Below are 16,470 nucleotides of genomic sequence, written 5' to 3' on the forward strand. Positions count from 1 at the left end.
GGCAAGACTCACCTGTAATGATCCTGGTAGAGAAGCTCACTAAAGGAATATTAAGAAGAACACACTGAATGGTTGGACTGATTATTGCTACTATTACAGGAATTATTGAATTAACTGTTACTGCTGCAACAACCAGAGTGGCCTTTCATGAACAAATTCAAACTGCTGAGTTTGTTAGAGACCGGCATAAGCATTCTACAGAATTTTGGACTGAACAAAATAAAATAGATAATGAGATCATTAATGAAATAGCTGATTTGAGACAAACTGTTATACCGTTGGGAGATCAATAGAAATATTAAAGGAGCAGATAAAATTAAAATGTCATTGGAATGTTACATCCTATTTTACACCTTTAAAGTTTAATGAAAGCAAGCGTGATTGGGAAAAGGTTAAGACACATTTGACCGGTCACCCTAATTCTTCTCAAATCATTTATGATTTACAGCAAGAAATTAAGGAAATTTTTACAAAAAAGTTAACTGATATGACAGGAATGGATGTTATGGAAAGACGTGTAGATATGATAGCCTCATTTAACCCTATCAATCACTTGAATAGATTTCTTGTTTTAGCAGCTGTTTGTTACTCTTGTGCTAGCAATAGTAACCTTATTGGCTTTAAAATGTGTTTGGCTTACTTACATAAGATTGTAAAACAGAAAGACAGAGAAGAGGCTGTATTTGCTGTGAGGCTATATAATTTTCAGCATAAACAAAAGGGGGATTTGCAGGGAGAATTCCTGCAGATTTCTGCAGCTGGTTTGATTCTGGGGGTGTTAGCACCCAGCTTTAGTCTGCCTTTTGTCTCTGTACCTTCAGTTTGAAATATGTGAATCTTGTCTGAGAATTTCCTAAAGGTGCAAAGCCTATGCAAAACTTGGTTGAGGAAGAACCCAGCAAATTGAGGTGTCCCTTAATTGAGAATTTGCATTTGGCATTATCATTTTGGGGAACTTGGATAAGAAGTTTTGGTATATGGAAATTAACTTGCTAAAGGTGTGAATTGGATAACAACAAAAAAGCCCTTTGCTAAATGACAGTGAATCAGCCAGTCAGAGGCTGATCCCCCTGCAGCTGGAAAAGGCTAAAACTTCATCCTGAGAGTGTCTCTGTGTCTTCTTTCCATGGACCTTTGTGAACCCACACCCGATATACAACACCTCACCTCTTGCTCATCCCTGCAAAGGGTAAAGTAGCCAAAGCAATTCAGGAGAGCTCGTCCTGGTGGTGAGAATAAGGGAGAGTTGGAGGGCTGACCAACCCTGCAACTCCCAGGCCTAGAACCAGAGTTATGAGTTAATCCACCCCAACATCCACCCCATCTGTGATCTGCTGGAGCACCTGAAGTGACCAGTCCTGCAGACCCAAAGCTGTGGGATTTCTACAACACAGGGCAACAGTAGGATAACCAAGAGGAATTTCAGTGAGGGTCCAGCATTGATAGTGTAGCAGAAATGAGAAAGGCCTCTAGGCAGACCAATGTTTCTTTGCAATGAACACTTGCAAATAAAGGTATCTGGACAAAAGAGTTTACTGCATGACTCACTATATCACATGACAGCTTCCATGACGAGAGTCCCCCCTTTTTTTCTCTTCTTTTTTCTCTTAAATTTTATTGGGGAGGAGTGCTACAAGGGTAGAGGGTGGATACACAGAGACAGGAAATGAAAGGGACAGAGATGCATGATGTAAAAGACACAAAGAACAAATAAAAAAGTTTAAAAAAGAACATTTTAGATGTCAAAAGTTAAAAACAAAACAAAACAAAAAACCATGGGCCTTTGGAGAACATCTAACATTCAAATTATAGCATAAAATCATGCAGTATGTGGTTTTCTGTTTGTTTTTTTTTTAACTTAGCTCAGTGTGTCTGAGATTCATCTATGTTTGTTACTTTTTTTCAAAAAAGCTTTATTTATTTATTTACTGTATGCATCTGTCTGTGGAGGCCAGAAGAAGGTGTTGCATTCCCTGGAACTGGAGTTACAGGCAGTTGTGAGCAGCCCAGTGAAGATGCTGGAAACTGAACCCAGGTCCTCTACAATAGCAGCAAGTCTTCTTCAACAATGAGCTTCTTTCCAGTCCTGTATATTTTCTACCTTTAAGTCACTGCTGTAAAATACCTGAGGAAAGCAACGAAGGAAGAAAACCTAATTAGGCTCACAGTTCGGGAGGATTTCAGTCCATCACAGCCGCGAAGATATGGCAGAGTTTATGGCAGTGGCAGTATGCAGTAGAGGCTCTTCACATCACGGTGGTCCTAGAAGCAAAAGATTCTGGAACCAAGGCTGAGGCTATAACTTTTGATGGTCCATACCTAGTGACCGACTACCATCAGGGCCAACCTCTTCACTGTTCTGCAGCCTCCCCAAAACAGTGTCACCAACTGAGGAACAAACATTGAAAACCGGACCTTGGGGGAGACAGTTGAGATACACCCCAAGCAGTGGTGTAGTGTGACTCAGTTCCAGTGACCGCACTTATGCATTACAAATACACTGGAGCATGCAGGATTCTTCATGGTTTATCAGACATGTCTACTAGAATAGTTTACTGTTTTAACTTGGGTCTTTTCTCTTATTGTAGACCTCTTTTCTATATGCTGACAAAAAGAAGTGCTTTATGAGAAGTATTTTCTCCAATATTTCCCACAGTCTGTGGAATGTTTTTCTGTTTTCTTTATGTGTCTTTTAAAGAGCAAAACGTGTCCATTTTGGTAAAGTCCAATTTACCAAAGCATTTCTTGTCATTGAACTTTTTTTGTTTAAGACATGATCTCACTCTGTAGCTCAGCTTGGAACTCACTGTGAAGCCCACACATGGTGGTACCAAACTTATGATAATCTTCCTGCCTCAGCCTCTTGACTTTTGGGATTACAGGCATGAACTAGCATGCTAGTTTTGTTTAAATGTTTGATGTCATATTGAAATAACAGTGGCCCAGCTCAAGGATAGAAAGGTTTTCTTAGAGTATTCTTATAGAATTTGGTAGTTTTTGATACAGGGAAGCACTTCAAGATGTAGGCATGAGCAAGACGTTTCTGAAAAGGACTTTAATAACCCAGAATTGACAAGTGGAATTATATGAAATTAAAAAGCAAACATACAACAAACAATACTATCAGCAATGTGGATACACAGCTTAAAGAGTTGGGGGAACCCTGCCAATCGTACTTCAGTGAGATATTAATATCCAGCCTTTACAACAAACTGCAAATGTTAAACACCAAAACCAGGGCCATCCCAAACTGCCACTAACCAGCTGTATACTGTCTTTTATATAACTCTTTTCCTAGTTGGTGTTTCAAAAACCAGCTAACTTTGAACCAAAGGCAGATTACAGCTAGAGAAAAAAAAATACATCATGAGACCCAGTCACATTAATTTATGCAAATTTCCCCTTAGGACATTCCTTCTCCATGTAGATGGGAGAGAGAGCTCAACACTAAGGTAGCACTCTTACTGGACTAAAGTGTCAGGAGTCATAATCTGGGGGGCACAGTGTCTGAAGGTCAAGGTGAAGAGGGTCTCTCTTGAGGAACTTACATAGGAATTAATTGCCTATTTGAATAAGGCTCAGCATTTTTTACAGGAATATAATCTACTCTACATACACTTAATCATTTGCAGTATCTAATATACAATCAAAGCAGGAAAATATGACCCATAGTCAAGGGAAAAATCAGCCAATCAATTATACCTGCAGATTATCAAAAAAATAGCAAATAATCAAATTTGAAGGGGTTTTCAGGAAAAATTTCATATATGGGTGAAAAGGCAGAATATTTTGGGAAAGATATGAAAATTCCAAAATAATAGACAAATTAATTTCCTAGAATTAAGGATTAATATATAAAACTTAGAAACCTAAACAATTAGAATAAATGATATTGGCCCTATGACAGATGATCTTTATAGAAATTACCCAAACTAGTGAACTGGACAGCAGAGAGAGACAGAGTGTGACTTGCTTTCCTTACATGATTTCTGTTTCTGATTTCTTGTCCCCTTGGGGACTGACTGTGTGTACTCCATGTTCTGGACCTCTCGTTCTCTATGTCCTTATGGTAAATGATTCTTTTCTGATGCCAATTTTAACCAGTTTTTATTATTTGCAATGCTGAGGAAAAGAAGTGTGTTTGGGAATATCTTAGCTCATTTTGTGCTGCCACAGTAAACTACCAGAGACTTGTTGGTTTGTTTTTCTGACAGCTTGACACAAGCTAGAGACAGGTGGGAAGAAAGAATCTCGATGGAGAAAATGCCTCCATGAGATTGGCCTGTCGGAAAGTCTATGGGTCCTTTTCTTGATTAGTGGTAGATGTGGGAGAAGCCATCCCACTGTAGATGGTGTTACTCTTATGTAGGTGGTCCTGAGTTGTTTATAAAAGTAAGCTGCTGGGCGGTGGTGGTGCACGCCTTTAATTCCAGCATTCGGGAGGCAGAGGCAGGAGGATCTCCGTGCATTCGAGGTCAGCCTAGGCTACAGAATGTGTTCCAGGAGAGGTGCCAAAGTTACACAGAGAAAACAAAAACAAAAACAAAAACAAAACAAACAAAGTAAGCTGAGTGAGCCATGAGGAGTTAACCAGAAAGCAGCATTCCTATGTCTCTGCTTCTGTTCCTGCCTCCAGGGTCCTGCCTTGAGTTCCTGCTCTGACTTCCTCATCTATGGACTACTACATGGAAGCATAAGAGAAACTCTTTATTCCCACGCATTGTTTTAGGTCATGGTCTTTATCAGAGCAAGAGAAAGCAAACCAGGAAAAGTTGTATATTTGACTTGTGAATCTAGTGACAATATGATACTGGGTTGCAGACTTCATGGTGTGTCATAGCATGGTGGAGAAGGTACAATCAGCTGAGACTGTGGAGTGACCTTACTTAGAACAATAGGTTCTCAAGAGATCCAAGCTAGTCAGAAGACTCCTAACCCACTCCTGAGAGAGAGCATTAATCACCCATGAGAACAGAGCCCATAACCAAACCCAGCTCCACTGGGCCCGACTTATTAAAGGTCCCACCACCCCACAGTGCTGCCCTAGGGACCAAGCCTCCAGCACATGTGCCGCTGGGGGACAGACCTTATTCAGACTGCAGCTAGAGGGGAGTGACTCTTGTGCTGAGCTGGCATCTAGACAGAGCTGTCCAGTAAGCATTACAGTGTGCTTTAAGGAGGAAGAGAATCTAGCAAGGCATCTTTAGGAGTCAGCTCCACAGAGAAAAGCACCACTACCCTGAATCCTCAGTGTGGACTTAGAACACTGCCTGCGTGCAGAGGTTTTGTATCAGATGAATGAATGAGATTGGTTTCCTGCATTTTCCTAAAGGAAGACTATTTTTTGAGACAGGGTCTTACTAGGTAGCCTATGCTGGCCTCAAACTTGCTATCTCCTGCCATAGCCTCCTAAGTGCTGAGTCGTAAGTGTGCAGCACCATGTCTGTCCCTAATAGATTTTTTGACATTTTGATGATTCCGGCTTCAGAACAACAGTCATTGTCTAATACTGTTAATGAAGGAGAGAATGTCTAAGAAATTAGACTTACTGTGTACAGATTCCAGAAAATTCCCTGCACAAAAATTTCCAACATTAGTTTTCCTCCTCCTCTTCTTCCTCCTCTTTCTCTTTCTCCATCTTTCCTAAAAGTGGAGAGAAAAGCAATTGTAGCCATAGTTTCTTTTTAAGTATTTCCTATGGAGACTTTAATATGCTTGCATTCTGAATTGGCTTTTTCTTTTTGAGAATGAATAAAAACTTTAGCTCAGAATTAAGTTCATTGAAATTGTTTCAAGCTGGTCACTGAATTTCTAAGCTGTGCCCACTCTCCAGGTATTTTCTTTTTGGATCCAAGGGCCTCAAACATAAATTTTAAAACAAATTGGAAGGTCCTTGCCAGTAAGTTTTGTTGGGATCAGAGGTTTGTGCTGTGTCTACACACCCTACAACTATGCTGAGGGAAAAGCTGAGAGAAAAGATTAAAGAGATCAAATCATGGAAGTAACTGATTTGGAAAGGACTTAAATGGAAGATTGAAGGCCCTGGTGGCTGTGCCGAGGATTAAGAAACATAAGTGATTTTGGCTCCTTAACTTGCTTTGAAAACCACACAGAATCGTTTTTTCCATTTTCCTAAGGCTTGGAATCTCTATGTTCAGAATAACTTCAAACAGATGTGTCTGATTTCAAATGTTCTCCCAAAAGACCACATAGGCTCCTCTGCAGGGTAAAGGGGCATATAATCCAGAACATGAAACTCGGTGTGACAGTACCATTTATCTAACTTCACTCTAGGTTGGGCAGCAGGCAAAGCCAAACCAAGTTGGCAACAAATGTCCTGAAAACGTATGATGGCATAAATTGCAAAATTAAACATGATCTAAAGAGGTCACTGAACTCCAGGGAAGAGAGGGAGTGGTGGGAAAGGGGAGGGAGGAGCCTGATTGGAAATCTCCAGGTTTTATCTGTTTAATTTAATATTTAACTCTGCAGTTGTTGTTTTTTTCGGGGGGGTGGGGGAGACTTTTTTCTGAGACAGGATTTTACTACGCAGCACTGGATGACCTGTAACTCTCTTTGTAGGTCAAACTGGCCTCACACTCAAAGAGATCTGCCTGCTGAATGCTGAGATGAAGTGTTTGTGCCACTATACCCAGCCCTATTGGGGACCCTTGTAAGGAGAGCTGCATATGTCATTGTGTCTCATTCTAAGGTCATACCCTACGCCAATGCTTCTACAAAAGGTTATGTTGTCATTACCCGGGTGGTCATCAGCACTATGACCACCCCCATCACTACCACCACAACAACCATTGTCATCATCACCACCACCATTAACACCATCATCACTACCATCACCATCAGCACCGATACAACTGCCACCACATTGCCAGCACCAGTACTGCCAATACTTCCACCCCCAGCATTACCATCCCATCCTCAGAGTTAAAGGCAGATATCTTAAGCTAAAAGTTCAAACACAGTATTAGCCGCCCTTAGCCATCTTAGGTTCATATTGAACAATCTTCTTAAGAAGATTAAAACCCCAAGTGTAGCAGCCATTGGTTATGAAATCCTTCCAAACAAGCCCTTCTGTTGTGGATTGTGTGTCAGAGTCAGGTCCTAGTTGGGGTATAACTGTGCCGTTCAGCCACTTGACGAATGTTATGGGTTTCCAGGCTGCTTTCTGCTGATGCTAACTGTGTTTTTATCCAGCTGCACCCTTTGTCTTCACTTTGCCTGCAGCAGCATTCCCAACTGGATGCACGGAAACAGCTCTGTGCTTTCTCTACGGACACTAAGGCTTTCCCCTTTCTCTTTTGAGTATTTTAAGAAGTCCAACTTCAAGACACGGAGTTTGGGGAGTTAAACTTTCAGTAATCATGATTAATGCCCAATACAGAAGACACTTAAGGACAATGAAATCACATACCAAACTTAGCTTTCTTTCAGCATGTGGAAATGGGCATCTGGTGCTGTTTGCAGGGTTCCCTGGACCTTTTCAGACGTGTGCTTCCTTTTCCCATTTTGTTATTGTGATAACCAGGGTAATGGAACCCAGGTCCTCATGCAAGCTGTGTAAATGGTCTAACGCTGAGCTGTACTCCTAGCTCCAAGGTCTTTCCTGGTATAGGTATTCTGGCAGGCATTTTTGTGTCAGATTTTTTTTTTTGAGACAGAGTCTCTCTGTGTACTCCTGGCCATCCTGAAACTTGATTTGTAGACCAGGCTGGCCTCAAACTCACAGAGATTCACCCAACTGCAGCCCCTGTCCTCTCCTCCCCTTCCCCCTGGCTCGTTCTCACCATAATCACTCAGAAAGGGGCCACTCTCCCATGGGCATCATCATGGTTATCCTTTACTTTTACAGCTAATATCCACTATGAGTGAGAAATACCATGTTAGTCTTTCTGGGTCTGGTTACCTCGCTCAGGATGAACTTTTCTAGTTCCATCATTTGCCTTCAAATTTCATGGTGTCATTGTTTCTAACAGCTGAGTGAGAATTGTGAGAATGTGCCACATTTTCTTTATCCATTCTTCTGTTGAGAGGCATCTAGGTTCTGGCTATTACAAATAAAGCTGCTATGAACATAGTTGAGCAAGTGTCCTTGTGGTATGATTGCGCATCCTTTGCTTATATGCCCAAGAGTGGTATCACTGGATCTTGAGGCAGACCTGGGGCCTCTACATATATGTGACAGATTTACCCAAACCACACAAAGACTCAACAAAGAAAGAGAATTACATGCCAGTCACCCTCATGAGCAAAAATACTCAATAAAATCCTGGCAAACTGAATCCAAGAACATATCAGAAAAATCATCCACCATGATCAAGTTGGCATCATCCTAGAGATGCAGGGGTAGTTCAACACATGAAAATCTGTCCATGTAATCCACCAGAAAAACAAACTGAAAGAAAAAAACCACATGATTATCTCATTAGGTGCTGAAAAAGCATTTGACAAAATCCAATACCCCTTCATCATAAAAGTCTTGGAGAGATCTTGGAGAGATCAGGGATACAAGGAACATACCTAAATATAATAAAAGCAATATACAGTAAGCTGACAGCCAATATCAAATTAAATGGAAAGGAACTCAAAGCAATTCCACTAAAATCAAAACCAATACAAGGCTATTCACTCTCTCCATATCCACTCAATACAGTACTTGAAGTTTTAGCTAGAGCAATAAAACAACAAAAGAAGATCAAGGGGATACAAATTGGAAAAGAAGGACTCAGAGCATTGCCATTTGCAGACGATGTGATAGCTTGTTGATATTTTTTATCAGGAAGTTTTTAACTTGTATTTTGAAATAATTATTTCTGAGACTCCTGGGCAGCCCCTCTCCATCTCCTCTCACCTCTCCTCACAGTAAATCTTATATAAGTGGGTTATAATATTAAATATTATATATAAGTGGGATATTAGTCTCACATTGTTAGGAGCCCACAAGTCTTAGACAGACTCCAGAGTTGTAGGCAAGTTTCAGGTGCATTCATTAGTATGTGCTTGTGTATAACTCTGTGCAATTTTATCCCACGTATACAGTTGTGTAACTATCGTCACAACCAAATTTCAAGCTATTTTTCTGCACAAAGTGGCTCTCTACAATCCCATCTACAACACCCTTCTTTCCCGCTCTGCATCCCATTTCCCTAGGTAACTACTAACTTTTTCTCCACCTAATAATTCTTTCATTTTGAAAATGGTATATTAATAGACTTCTACAATACACAGTTTTCCAATATTGGAATTTTTACTCAGTACAAAGTATATAAAACCTATTCTTGTAATTATATGTACCAATAGTTTGTGCTCTCTATTGCTGTGTAGAATGCCATTATATGGATAGACCATAGTTTGTCAATTCATCCTTCAAAAGGCATTTAAATTTTCTCCTGGTTTTGGTTACAAATAAACCTGCTATTAATTTTCATTTCCTTGAGATAAATGCAAGAGAGGACAATTGTCCCATGTCGGTAAGGATGTGCAGTTTTAAACTAAACTGCAAAACTGATTTCCATCATGGCTCCTTCATTTTTCATTCCTAAAACGGTGTTTGAAAGTCATCCTGTCCTCTGTTTTCTTGCTTACATTTGATATTCTAATTATTTTTGTTTCAGTTGTTCTAGCAGGGATATGGTGACGTCATTTAGCTTTTATCATGGAATAAGAACCAGCAGTTTTTCAGGAAACTTCCAGTATTCCAGGGGCCAGATTGGGACAACTGGGGTATCTATCTTGTACTGAGTAACTACAGGTTGTCATCCCCTAGTGAAAGACGGCTATTGTGGGACAACTCTGACTGTTGAGGCGTTCAGCCCCAAGGCCCAAATAACTGACAGGTTCTAAGTGTCTCAGGCGTGACTTGGCTGTCGTTACTGTGTTAAAGCTTTATATGTGTGTGTGTGTGTGTGTGTGTGTGTGTGTGTGTGTGTATCTTTGGTTATGTTGCTTTAGAGAACCCTGACTAAAACAAATTATGGTACCAGGGGTGGGGTAATATTGTGATGGACCTGACCATGTTTTGGGGGAAGGATTGTGGAAGGACTTTGAAACTTTGGCTAGAAAATCCATTGAGTGTTCAGAGTCTAATGAGTTGTTGTGGGAGCTTAGAATATAATGCTGAGAGCAGAGTAGATAGTGAAGGCCTGGCTTGTGAAGTTTCAGAGGGAAGCTTTGAGAGTCTTTTAGGACTCCGTCAGGTAGAAGAGAAAGTGAGAAGTAGCCTGAATGCATTGGTATGGGAGGCAACTTCCTGGATAGAACAACAGTAGCACCGACGTTAAGATCACTAATTTATAAATGGGACCTTGTGAAACTGAAAATCTTCTGTAAGGCAAAGAACACTGTCAATAGGACAAAATGGCATCCTACAGAATGGGAAAAGATCTTCACCAACACCACATCAGACAGAGGGCTGAATTCCAAAATGTATAAAGAACTCCAGATACTAGACATCAAAAACTCAAATAATCCAATTTTAAAAATGGGGTACATGGGCAGTAGTGACGCACACCTTTAAAAATGGGGTATAGATCTAAACAGAGAATTCTTAATAGAATAATCTCAAATGGTTGAGAAACACTTAAGGAAATGTTCAACATTCTTTAGCCATCAGGGAATTGCAGATCAAAATAACTCTGAGATTCCATCTTATACCTGTCAGAATGGCTAAGATCAAAAACACTGAAGACAGCTTATGTTGGAGAGGATGTTGAACAAGGGGAACACTCCTCCACTGCTGGTAGGAGTGCAAACTTGTACAGCCACATTGGAAATCAATATGGTGATTTCTCAGAAAATTGGGAATCAATCCACTTCAAGACCCAGCTATACCACTCTTGGGCATATATCCAAAGAGTGCTCAATCATACCACAAAGACACTTGCTCAACTATGTTCATAGCAGCTTTATTGTAATAGCCAGAACCTGAAAACAACCTAGATGCTTCTCAACCAAAGAATAGATAAAGAAAATGTAGTACATTACACAATGGAGTATTACTCAGTTGTTAGAAACAATGAAACCATGAAATTTGAAGACAAATGATGGAACTAGAAAAAAATCATGCTGAGTGAGATAACCCAGACCCAGAAAGACAAACATGGTATGTACTCACTGATAGTGGATATTAGCTGTAAAATAAAGGATAACCATGTTACAATCCACAGACCCAGAGAGGCTAAGTATCAAGGAGTGCTTAAAGGAGATGCATGGATCTTCCTGGAAAGGAGAAATAGAAGAGATTTCATGGGTGGACTGGGGGTGGATGGAGATGGGAGCATGAGGAATTGGGTTGGGGGATAAATAGAGGGAGAGAGTACTGAAAGAGATAACTGGAAAGGGGGTGCATTTTGGGGTCAGATAGAAAGTTGGTGTAAGGGAAACTCCCAGGAATCTACTAGGATGACCCCACTTAAGACTTCTAGAAATAGAGGATACATAGCCTGAACTGGCCATCTCCTGTGACCTGGCAAGACTTTGAGTGAAGGGACTGGGACATCAACCAGCCATATAACCTTTAGCCTATAGCCTGTCCTGCCTATGGGATGTGCTGGGGTGAGGGTGGTGCAGAGATTGTGAGAGTGTCCAACCTATGACTGGTCAGCCTGAGACCCATGCCATGAGAGTGGGTCCACCCCTGACACTGCCTGGGGTGCTTGGATCCAGAGCATAGATGGCCCAGACACCTAGGATAGAACCAAACAGACTGGAGAAAAAAATACCAATGTAATGATGCCTAATGATATTCTACTATATTCATAAATTGGTGCCTACCCCAATTGTCATCAGAGAGGCTTCATTCAGCAACTGATAGAAACAGATGCAGAGACCAACAGCAAACATTTGGCTGAACTCGGGAAATCCTGCTGAAGAGAGAGAGGAAAGATTGTAGGAGCTAGAGAGGTCAAGGACACCACAAGAAAACCCACAGAAACAACTAACCTGGGCTCAGCAGAGCTCACAGAGTCTGAACTAACAACCAGGGAGTCTGCATGGGACTGACCTAGGCTCTCTCTCTCTCTCTCTCTCTCTCTCTCTCTCTCTCTCTCTCTCTCTCTCTCTCTCTCTCTCTTTGTCTCTCTCCTTATGTGTATATATGTATATGTGTGTGTGACAGTTGTGCAGCTTGGTCTATTTGTGGGACTCCTAACAATGGAAGCAGGGACTGTCCCTAATGCTTTGGCTAGCTTTTGGGAACCCATTCCTCATACTGGGTTGCCTTGCCCGGCCACAACGCAAGCAGAAGTGCTTAGTCTTACTAGAACCTGATATACCATGCTTTGTTGACACCCATGGGAGGCCTGCCCCTTTGTGAACAGAAACAGAGGAGGAGTAGATTGGTGGGGGGGGGCATTCCGGAGGGGATGTGGGGAGGGAAGGAGAAGAGAGGAGGAAGGAGAAACTGCAGTCGGGCTGTAAGACAAACAAAAAATAAATTTTTAAATAAAAAAAGGACTCTATCAGGGCCATTAGATCATGAGTCCGCAGTCATCAACACCACTGCAAAACTAGTTTCCCTGCCCTTTATAGTCAGTGGGAGCATGGATCACAGACCTCAGCATGGTCTCCAGTGGCAGCACAGACCACTGACACTAACACAACCTTCTGTCACAGAACAGGCCATGGATACCATCATAGCCCTGAGCAGCAGCAGCAGCACAAGCCAAGGATATCAACATGGCCTCCAGGTCAACACAACCTCAGCCTCAGCAGGACTACAACATGGCCCTCAGCAGCAATACAGACCATGGACATCAACATAGCCCCAGAGGGAGATGGGGGAAGACATTGAAGCACAGACCACAGACATCCACAGGGCACGCAGTGGTGATATATTTTAGTTTTGTACCCTGACACTTTGATTAAAGTATTTATATACTCTAAGAGGGTGTGTGTGTGTGTGTGTGTGTGTGTGTGTGTGTGTGTGTGTGCATGTGCATGTCTTTTGGACTGCTAATGTTTAAAATCCTATCATCTACAAGTAGGATTACTTTGACTTCTTTTCCTATGTGTGTCCCTTTTATTTCTATTTCTTGTCTTATAGCTCTAGCTGAGATTTCAAGTACCATACTAAGCACGGGGAGAAAGCAGACACTCTGATTTTATCCCTAATCTTAATGAAAACACTCTCAGGTTTTCTCCACTCACCGTGGTGTTGGCTAGAGGTTTGTTGTATGTAACCTTTCTCATGTTCAGATAGGTTCCCTCCATTCCTAGCCTCTCCTTGACTTTTGTCATGAAGGAATATCAGGTTTAGTCAAAGCCTTTCGTGCATCTAATGAGGTGATCATGTGATTTTTTTTTTTTTTTACTTTGCGTCTATATGATGGATAACACTTATTGATTTGCACATATTAAGCCATTCTTGCATCTCTGGAATGAAACCAACTTGGTCATGATGAATGAATGAGCTTTTAAGTATGATTTTGGATTCAGTTTGCCAGTATTTTGCTGAGAATTTTTGTATGTTCATTTGTATGAAGTTTTGTGTGTTCATTGGGGAGATCAGTCTTTCTCTTCTTTGTTGTTGCAGTTTCTTTGTCTGGTTTTGGTATTGGGGTAATACTGATTCCTTAAAAAGAGGTTGGAAGCCTTTCTTTCCTTTTCTACTTAATGAAGTAATTCTTAAGGTGCAATGACAGGGCTCATAAACAGAGGTTCTCTGTCTGTCTTTCTGTATGTGTATCTGTCTGTCTCTCTCTGTCTCAGTCTCTGTCTCTGTCTCTCTCTGTCTCTCTCTCTGTCTGTCTCTCTCTCTCTCTCTCTCTCCCTCTCCCTCTCCTCCACTCTGTTTTCCTTTTTCCCTTTCCTCTTCTGTCTGGTTTTGTTTTGTTTTTGTCTCCAGAATTGTTGTCTCAGCCTTGACTGAAATGCAGATGAAATCCCCCTGGGTCTGAGAAGAGAAAGCGGGGCAGAGGCACACAGAGGAGGCATTGTAAATCCAAACAGCAGGAAGGATCTGAAGAGGAAAGTCTCTAAAGAGCAGTTCTACCTAAACAAGGGCTAATAATTGGAGAGAAATAGAATCTAGGAAGTGGAGCTTTAAGATAATTACGAGTTACATTTGTCCATCAACAATCCAGAGTCTCTAATTTCTGTAAGGACCATTCACTAGATAGTTAAGGTATAAAAGAGACACTTTAAAATACTGTTTTATATTTTTGAGGATGAAAAGGGGAGCATTTTCACTCCAAATGGCAAAACTTCTCACACACACACACACACACACTTATGATATTCCCACACATCTCTGTGTATTTCTATGAAAACTTTTTAAGGCTGCTATTTATAGAAAATGACAGATATACATGTTTGTTAAAGTTTTTTATGTTAAATCTGTATGGCATACAATTGCTTTTTTATGATGAGATTACAGAAGCTGCCAGCCTCTCTAGACAGCAACATTAGTATTTGGATAAGCCTTTTCATTACTCTTCATCTAACAGACAAAAGACTACTTTATTAAGTCTTGTCAATAGGAGTAATGGGCTTCCACATTTAAAAGGTAGTTAAACTACTAAAATGTAACTGTGCAGGTGTGTTTTATGTCAACCTGACAGAAGCTAGAGTCACTCGGGAAGAAGGAACCACAATTGAGAAAATGCCCCCACCAGACTGGACTGTGGAAGGGCCCAGCCCACTATGGGCAGTGCTGTCCCTGGGCAAGTGGTCTTGAATTGCATAAGAAAGCAGGCTAAGCAAGCTATGAGAACAGGCTGGTAACAGCACCCCTCTACGCCTCTGCATTAGTTCCTGCCTCCAGGTTCCTGCCTTGATCTTCTGCCCTGACTTCCCTGGATGATGGACTTATAAACTATTAGCTGAAATTAACCCTTTCCACCCTAAGTTGCTTTTGGTCAGGGTTTTGATCACAGCAGCAGAAAAAACGTAAGACAGAAATCTTCTCGATTGCTCAGAGAAATTTCTACTAGACAGTTGTAAAATGTAATTTCAGAAGACACATAAAATTTAAAATATTGGACCTATAAATGGGTACAGCTCTGGGTTTTGCTTCATGCGGGGATGCAGATTATATTCATAGAGTGTAAAAGATGAGGGGAACTGATTTTACCTTGAGAGGATAAAGTTGGTGATCTGAATTAACTCATGGGCTTGCCTCTAAGCATCAGTTCCTTGCTGGTGGATGTTATGATGCACTTTGTTGTGAATAATGCTAAGAGGTTAATGATTTAAGATATACCCTGCTATGTATATTCAGCTGTAACAGTCAATGTCTAGAAGGTTATTAAGGTAGACCCGCCATTGTTTGAACAAAGCACTATTAGGTTTAGATTCTTCATGTTCAGGAGTCACTTGGCTCAGTATTTTTTAAAATTCTGATATATACATAAGAAAAGTTCTTATGTAATACTCATAAACATGTATTTGTCAAGGACATTGATGCCACCCGAGAGTCTAGCTAGAAGGGCAACCGCTCGGCTAACAATGGCACTATTACTATACTCCATTTGTGTATTAAATTGGCACTTCCCAGCTGGTCCATCCCCTTTGTCCTAAGAAGGCCCAGAGAGACTAGCGGGCTAGCCCCAAGTGCGCTTGCTCCAGTGGCTTTCCCAGTGTGTGCATCTGCCCCGATGGCTCCTCCGGGGGTGTGTATTTGCCTTAACAGCCCCCTGCCCCCAGAGTGTGGCCTGGCTGTGGACATGCTGGTTTCATTCCTGTGACGGGGACATAACTGGGGAACTGGGGGATAGTTACAAAGCGATTGTCCTGGTTAGCGCCTTCCCTTCATGTCGCACTTCTCCCTTGTGTTCTGCATACATTTCTCCCTACTGATTAAATTCTTCACAGTTTGCTCCCACATTGGGAGCACTGAACATCTAAGTGTCGTCACTTGATCTCTGTCCCTAAACAGTTATATAAGGCCCCAGGGCTATGCTGCATTTCCTACCCAGTTCTACTTATCTCTACTAAGGCAAAGTTTTAATGTTGAACATGATTTAGAGTAAGTTGGTGACCACTTGAATTTATCTCTGTAGGTAGGAAACAATGAAGACTTCGGAAGGGAAGTTTGCCTGTCCAAACAGAAGCAGTTCCCATTTCACCAGCTACATGGAAGATGGACTGAGGAGAGGAGGCCTGGAACCGAGTTGAGAGGTGTTAACCACCGCAGGAATAAAATCAGGTAGGAAAAGACCTCTGTGAAGGGGTCTCGTAGTGGGTGGCTGTTTGAACCATGCTCTGAAGCACCACCCCTAGTGAGGCAGCAGATTGATGTTACACCTGCCTATGACCTTGAGGTACCTGCCCCTAGGGCGTGGCCACTGGGGGACCCTTAAAACCTGGGATGCACATACGCTCTTCGCTCTTCGCTACCTTTTGGTTTTTGGATGCTGGTATGGACCAGGGCAGAACTCGCCAGAGAATCACATTGGACCGTGCCTCACCCTTCCAGGAGCTACCCACTACAGGGTCTAGCAGCTTCCTGATGAG

This window comes from Peromyscus californicus, unplaced genomic scaffold (assembly GCF_007827085.1).
Source record: "Peromyscus californicus insignis strain IS unplaced genomic scaffold, ASM782708v3 Scaffold_8__1_contigs__length_139910024, whole genome shotgun sequence".
NCBI lineage: Eukaryota > Metazoa > Chordata > Mammalia > Rodentia > Cricetidae > Peromyscus > Peromyscus californicus.